Source organism: Mirounga angustirostris, unplaced genomic scaffold (assembly GCF_029215605.1).
Source record: "Mirounga angustirostris isolate CCGP_5_RB_7025 unplaced genomic scaffold, mMirAng1.0.hap1 SCAF_17, whole genome shotgun sequence".
Classification (NCBI taxonomy): Eukaryota; Metazoa; Chordata; class Mammalia; order Carnivora; family Phocidae; genus Mirounga; species Mirounga angustirostris.
Window position 1 is genome coordinate 54,145,915 of NW_026991725.1, and position 7,359 is coordinate 54,153,273.

Consider the following 7,359-nt stretch of genomic DNA (forward strand, 5'->3'; position numbering starts at 1 on the left):
CATATGCTCAAAAAAGACAGATCTGTGCTTATCCAATATGGTAGCCAATAGCCATATGTGGATAGAGAACTTGAAATGTGCCTAATATGAATTGAGATGTGCTCTCAGTGTACAAATACACGTGGATTTTGACAACTCAGCACAAAAATGTAAAGTGTCTTATAAGTAAGTTTGATATTGATTAAAAGTTAAATATACTGGATATATTGGGTTAAATAAATATATTTATTTAATACATTTCACCTCTTTAAAAAGTTTTTAGGGCGCCTGGGTGGTTCAGTCGGTTGAGCGACTGCCTTCGGCTCAGGTCATGATCCCAGGGTCCTGGGATCGAGCCCCACAGGGAGCCTGCTTCTCCCTCTCCCACTCCCCCTGCTTGTGTTCCCTCTCTCGCTGTGTCTCTCTCTGTCAAATAAATAAATAAAATCTTTAAAAAAAAATTTTTTTTTTAAATATGGCTACTTGAGCATTTTGTTTTATTTTTTAAATTTATTTATTTGACAGAGAGAAAGCACAAGCAAGGGGGAGCATCAGGCAGAAAGTGAAGCCAGCTCCCCACTGAGCAGGAAGCCCAATGCGGGGTTCGATCCCAGGACCCTGAGATCATGACCTGAGCCGAAGGCAGACGCTTAACCGACTGAGCCACCCAGGTGCCCCAGATACTAGAATGTTTTAAATTACATATGTGGCTTACACTATATTTCAATGATCTATAATATATACAGTGACATAGATGTGTGATATTTAAACTCATCGAGGCATCTTCTGTATTTGAGCTTATAGTCAATTTTTCTGAATAAGGCCTGTATTCTAGAAAAGAATGCATATCTGTTGCGTGTCAAGTTGCATGTAAATCTATTTTCTTGAGCTTCTTAATCCTGTTATTAAAACTTCTATAGCTCTCCTTCCTCTTGTCTGCTTGTTGTATCAGTTTCTCAGGGGTTACATAAAACTTTCCTACTACAATTATTGATCTATCTGTCAGTCATTCTATCTACTTGATCTCTGATTTCTTTTATAAGTATACAACGGGTCTAGATGAGATGATATGTAGACTTATTTCTCCCTGATCCTGCCTGCTGAGTTCATTATAAATGCTAGAAATAACAAACAAGAACTCTGACAGGTGGAAAGAGGAAGGTGGACTGGGTAGAGAGACAGACCTCAGGACTAGAGCAACAGAATGGTGGCAGGGCAATGCACGGCCCAAATCTAGCTTGAGAAGGTGGCCCAGGAAGGCTCATTCCTCCCCCAGAATGAATAGAGGCCCTACCTATAATACCAGGGGAGCCTGGGAACACTGGAAGGGGGACACATGGGAAGCCCCACTGACAATAAGAAGCCAGGGAAAGTATTCTTCTTCTCTACCAGCCTGACTCTCCTCCCCCATCCAGAACACCAGGTGGATGGGCAGCACCTGCAAGTGGGGGGGAATCTGCCAATCGCCCAGCCAGGAAGCCTCTTTGTCCCTTAAACCTGAAACCCACCTCTCCAACCTAGAGCTAAGGTAGGAGGGAAGTGTCACTAATGAGAAATGGCACTGACAAAGGGGAACCCACCACTACAATTATCCTGATTGAGAAGCTTCTTTGTCCCCCCAAGCCCAAGACCCCTCTCACGCACAGAGAGAAGCCAGACTCTAGATGGCACACTCTGGGAGATCTGACCACAACAATCAGTTGACCCAGGAAGTGCTCTCTGTCCCAGCCAGACCCGGGAATCCCCACCTCCCCACCACAGCACACATCCACACCTACATGTAGAGACACCAGGTGGTTGAGTCATACTGGCATGTGAATGCCACCACATAGAGGGCCCAACCCAGGAAGCACTCTTCTTTTTATTTATTTATTTATTTTTTAGTATTTTTTTTCTCTAGTTCTACCTCTTTTTTTTTTATTCTTATGTTAATCCCCATACATTACATCATTAGTTTTAGATGAAGTGTTCCATGATTCATTGTTTGTGCATAACACCCAGTGCTCCATGCAGAATGTGCCCTCCTCAATACCCACCACCAGGCTAACCCATCCTCCCACCCCCCTCCCCTCAAGAACCCTCAGTTTGTTTTTCAGAGTCCATCATCTCTCATGGTTCGTCTACCCCTCCGATTTCCCCCGCTTCATTCTTCCCCTCCCGCTACCTTCTTCTTCTTTTTTTTTTCTTAACATATATTGCATTATTTGTTTCAGAGGTACAGATCTGAGATTCAACAGTCTTGCACAATTCACAGCGCTTACCAGAGCACATACCCTCCCCAGTGTCTATCACCCAGTCACCCCCTCCCTCCCACCCCACCCCCCACTCCAGCAACCCTCAGTTTGTTTCCTGCAATTAAGAATTCCTCATATCAGTGAGATCATATGATACATGTCTTTCTCTGATTGACTTATTTCACTCAGCATAACACCCTCCAGTTCCATCCACGTCGTGGCAAATGGCAAGATCTCATTCCTTTTGATGGCTGCATAATATTCCATTGTATATATATACCACATCTTCTTTATCCATTCATCTGTCGATGGACATCTTGGCTCTTTCCACAGTTTGGCTATTGTGGACATTCAGGAAGCACTCTTCTTCCCCACCTTAGCCCAGCCTGGGGAAGCCCTTTCCACCCACTCAAGCAGCACCAGCAGGGACCAGTGGGAGCCCCAGCAGTGCCAGATAAACCAATCAGAACAAAACAGTACCACAAAGGCTCTGAAAATTAAATTCTCACTGAGATCACCGCCCACAAAAGTAGGCCAAGACCTATATGCTAAACCTAAACAGGGTGACAGCAGTCTAAAACAGAAGATTTAAATAGGACCCAGAGTCTTCTAACATAACAGGCAAAATATCCAGGAATCAATCCAAAATTACCCGTCATACTAAGAACCAGGAAAATTACAACCTGAAGGAGAAAAGGCAGTTGACAGTGCCAACACTGAGAAGAATCAGGTGTTTGAATCATCTGACAAGGATTTAAAGCAGCCATCATTTGAAAAAATATTTTAGTAAGAATTTACAAATTCTCTCAAAACAAATTAAAAAATGGAAAAATCTTAGCAAAGAAAAGAAGTTATAAAGAAACAAATAAACATTATAAAACTAAAAAATATAAATACTGAAATAAAAAACCCATTGGATAAGCTCAATAGTAAAAGAGTGGTGATGACAGATAATAGGATCAGTGAACTTGAGTACAGATCAATAGAATTTACTCAGTCTGAAAAACAGAGAAAAACAGACTGAAAAAAAAATTAACAGAACCTCAGGAACCTGTTGGGACAATGACAAAAGAGCAATCTTAACATCAGAGTCCCAAAAGGACAGGAAAAAGAGAGTGGAGCTTAAAGAGTAGTCAAAGAAATAATGGCAGACAAGTTCCAAAACTTGGTGAAAGACATAAATTTATAGATTTGAGAAGCTGAACAAATCCCAAATAAATCAACATAAAGAAATCCCTAATGAGACACAGCATAATTAAAATTCTACAAACTGAAGGCAAAGGAAAAATCTTGAAAGCAGTGGAGAAATATCACACTGCCTACAAGGACACACCAATTTGAATGACAGCAGTTTTCTCATTTGAAACCATGAAGGCCAGAAGAAAATGGCACATTTTCACGTGCCGTCAATTTGAAGGAAAAGAATTGCCAACTATGAATTGAATATCCAAAGAAATGAAGAGGTAATCCAGACATTCTCAGATGAATGGTAACTAAAAGAATTTGTCACTTAGTGGACCTGCCCTTAAAGAATGGCTAAGAGAAATTCTAACAACAAAAAAATGATATAGCAAGGACTCATAGAGCATCATATGAGAAAGAACAATGGAAAAAGCAGAAATATAGGCAAATACAATAGATTATACTTCTCCTCATGAGTTTTACAAATATATAGATCCCTCTTTTGTCCATTATGATGTTTTATCTTGAATCTAATTCTATTATAAACATTTTATCTGGGTATTCTTTTAGTTCATATTTGCCTGGTACATCCTTTGCCATCACTTTGTTTTCAATTTTTCTGTGTTGCTTAGTTTCCAAGGTAAAGAACATATTGCTGCATCTTGGGGTTTGTGTTAGTTTTTTGTTTTTTTTTTTTTAATTATTTATTTGAGAGAGAGAGAGCATGAGCAGGGGCGGGGTAGGGCAAAAAGAGAGGGAGAAGTAGGCTCTCCACTGAGCAGGAAGCCCAACGCAGGGCTCAATCCCAGGACCCTGGGATCATGACCTGAGCAAAAGGCAGACACTTAACTGAGCCACCCAGGTGCCTCAGTTTTCTGTTTTGTTTTTAATTCAAAGAGATATTCTCTGCCTTCTGATGGCTGGGTTTGACTCATTTACATTTTTTGTAATAAATCATGTAACAGGTCTTATTCTGTGTTTTCCCTTGACCATACTTGTTGTTTCTTGTTTTCCTCTTGTCTGGGTTTCCATTAAATAATCAGTTCTTGGGGTGCCTGGGTGGCTTAGTCAGTTAAGCATCTGCCTTCGGCTCATGATACCAGGGTCCTGGGATCCTTGCTTAGTGGGGAGTCTGCTTCTCCCTGCCCTCTGCCCCCCCCCTGCTTTTTCTCTCTCTCAAAAATAAAATCTTTTTTAAAATAAAATTTAAAAATTAATAATCAGTTCTTTTGTTCTGGTTTGAATGTTATACATCTACTTTTACCCTCATGGTACTTGTACCTAATTTATTAAAACTCACACCTATGTTTCTTCCCCCAAACCCATCAATTTATCAAGCTTGTGAATATGTATATCCTCCCTCTACTCAAGACAAGTAACTTAGTTACCTCATTTGTGCATTTCTACTTCCCAACCTCATCCTCAATGGTATTAAAATTTTAGTGGAATTGTTATGTACATGTAGTTGGTGTCATCTTGTTTCACCACTATCTCTGTTCCTTGAAGATGATAATAAATCCTTTACTAAAATATTTTTGCCCTTACTTTCTTTATATCCTAAAGCATCTTCCTGAATTCTTTTCCTTCTTGCTGACGTACATCTTCCAAGAAAATTTCCAAGGTCTTGTATGCATAAGAGTATCCTTATTTTGACTCATTTACACGATACTTAATTAAAATATAAAATTCTAGATTCAAGGTTTATCTTTTACAATTTGAAAATATCATTACACTTTCTTCTGTAGTCAGTACTACTAGTGAACAATTAGATTTATTTATTCAATTATTACTTATTAAAGGGCCATAAAATGCCAGGCACTGTTTTTGGCACTGGGGATTTAGCATTAAACTCTGTTTTATGGTGATCTGTTTTGTCTCTGGGAGTTTTTAGAATTTCTTGCTATTTATTGTGTAAGAGGTTACGAAGAGTGACTGCCAGTTAACCTGTAAGCTAGACCCATGCAATGGGAGGCTCCTCACCCCCTCCCCTGCCCTTGGAAATGTATGTTCTGCCCAGCATTCCCACAGTAGGAGTCATTTTGGGGTTGCAGCCTTGAGAGAGTGATGTGTTATTGAGACCATGTGGACTGAATATGTGACTGAGCCCAGTTAAAGCCTATAGACACTTTAAAGATTCTGGTGGGTGGGTGCAGAGATCAACTTGTCTCTTGAACAGCTGCTCAAGAGAACCTGGTATGTAAATTCCCTTGCTTATTAAAATTGCTGCCTACCAACCTGGAGTAGTCTGCCTCTTTCTTCAGTCTCTCCTTGCCATATATGGGGGTCAGTTTCAAATTCCACCTAGGTTGCAAATCAGTATTTATATCATTAGATTTTATTATAATATGTGGTATCTTTTCATATTTTTCCTGTTTGACTTCCTAGGAGCACTTTCGATTTAAGTTCCTTAACTTTCATTTCTCCATAATCCTTGATTATTATTTCTTAAAGTATTTTATCTGTTTATTCTTTTTTCTTTCTAGGACTCTCATTATATAAATAACTAGTCAGTCTCCATGTTGCTTAACATTCCTTTCATATTTTTCAGCTTTTTATCCCTTTCTGATATCTTATGGAAGAGTAGAGCCCAGCTTTAAAATTCACTCTGGCTTTACATATTCTGCTATTCAATAAAATATTGAATATTTTCTTTCAACCATTTATTTTTAACACATGGTTTTGTTTTTATGATAAGTTCTTGTTAAATATTTCTTATCTCCTCCTTTATCTTTAAGGATAGCTTTTTTAAAATACATATATCTTATCCTAAATGGTCTACTAATTCTGCTTTATCTTCTATAAATTTTTCAGTTTATTTTCTTTTTATAGCAACAGAGTTCTTCTGGTATTTTTTTTTCCCCTGTAAACCCATATTCTCCAAGCCCAGGTTGTAAGCTGGTTAACACAGGAAGGGCCCAAGCTGTAGATCATATGTTTGTATGTAGAGAGGGCAAGGAGTACTTAGGGGGATTTGAGTTATTTTAAAAGCAGAGAACCTATGGCATTTACCACTCTCTTCCTACCAGATGATCTTATCCCTCAGAGAACCTCTCTATCTCTACCTCTTTTTTTTTTACAGTAATCGCCTGGCTCAGTGTGTGTGTGTGTGTGTGTGTGTGTGTGTGTGTGTGTGTTTGTGTCAGTGTAGGAGAAAGCTCAATAAAACCCAGCCCAGCTCTAGGGCTACCCTGTGCAATGGTGAAGGAGTGGGCAAAGACTTACCCAGGGCAATGTGGGAGTAGATGGAAAGGAGCACAACAAAATACCAAAAAGCACCCCCACTCCCTGCAGTCTCCTTGTAGCATCTGTCTTCCATTGCTGCTGCCATGACCTCCCTACCTACACCAACACACACACACACACACTGCTAGGACCAACTGTAGCCACCTATCTTCCAGAGGGATTCCAATCAATTTTTCAAAAGTTTCTCAATCCAACAACTTCCCTCCTTCCAAAGGATATTCGGGTTGGGTTTTGGGAAAAGAGCTAGCCACTTATGTTAGGATGCTGTATTAGTAAACTTTTCTTTGCATAGCAATATTACTATATACTTAGTGGCTCAAAACAGCATACATTTATTATCACCCAGTATCTGCGGGTGAGGTCTGAGCACAGCTTAAGTGGGTCCTCTGCAGCCAGCTATTAAGGTGTCAGCCAGGACTGGGTTCTCATGTGAGGACTCTACCAGCAATGACCCACTTCCAAGCACCAGGGGGTTGTTGACAGGGTTTAGGTTCTTGCTGGCTGTTGGTTGAAGTGCACCCATAGTTCCTTGTCATGTGAGTCCCCCCAACATCAACCCTTGCTTCATCAAAGCCAGGAAGGAGTCTCCAACCAAGAAGCATTAGACATGTCACCTTTGTTGTGTTCAATTGTTTAACAGTGAGTCACAGGCCCTATTCATACTCAAGAAGAGGGGATTACACAAGGGTGGGAGCCACATCAGATTATGGGAGCCAGAGAA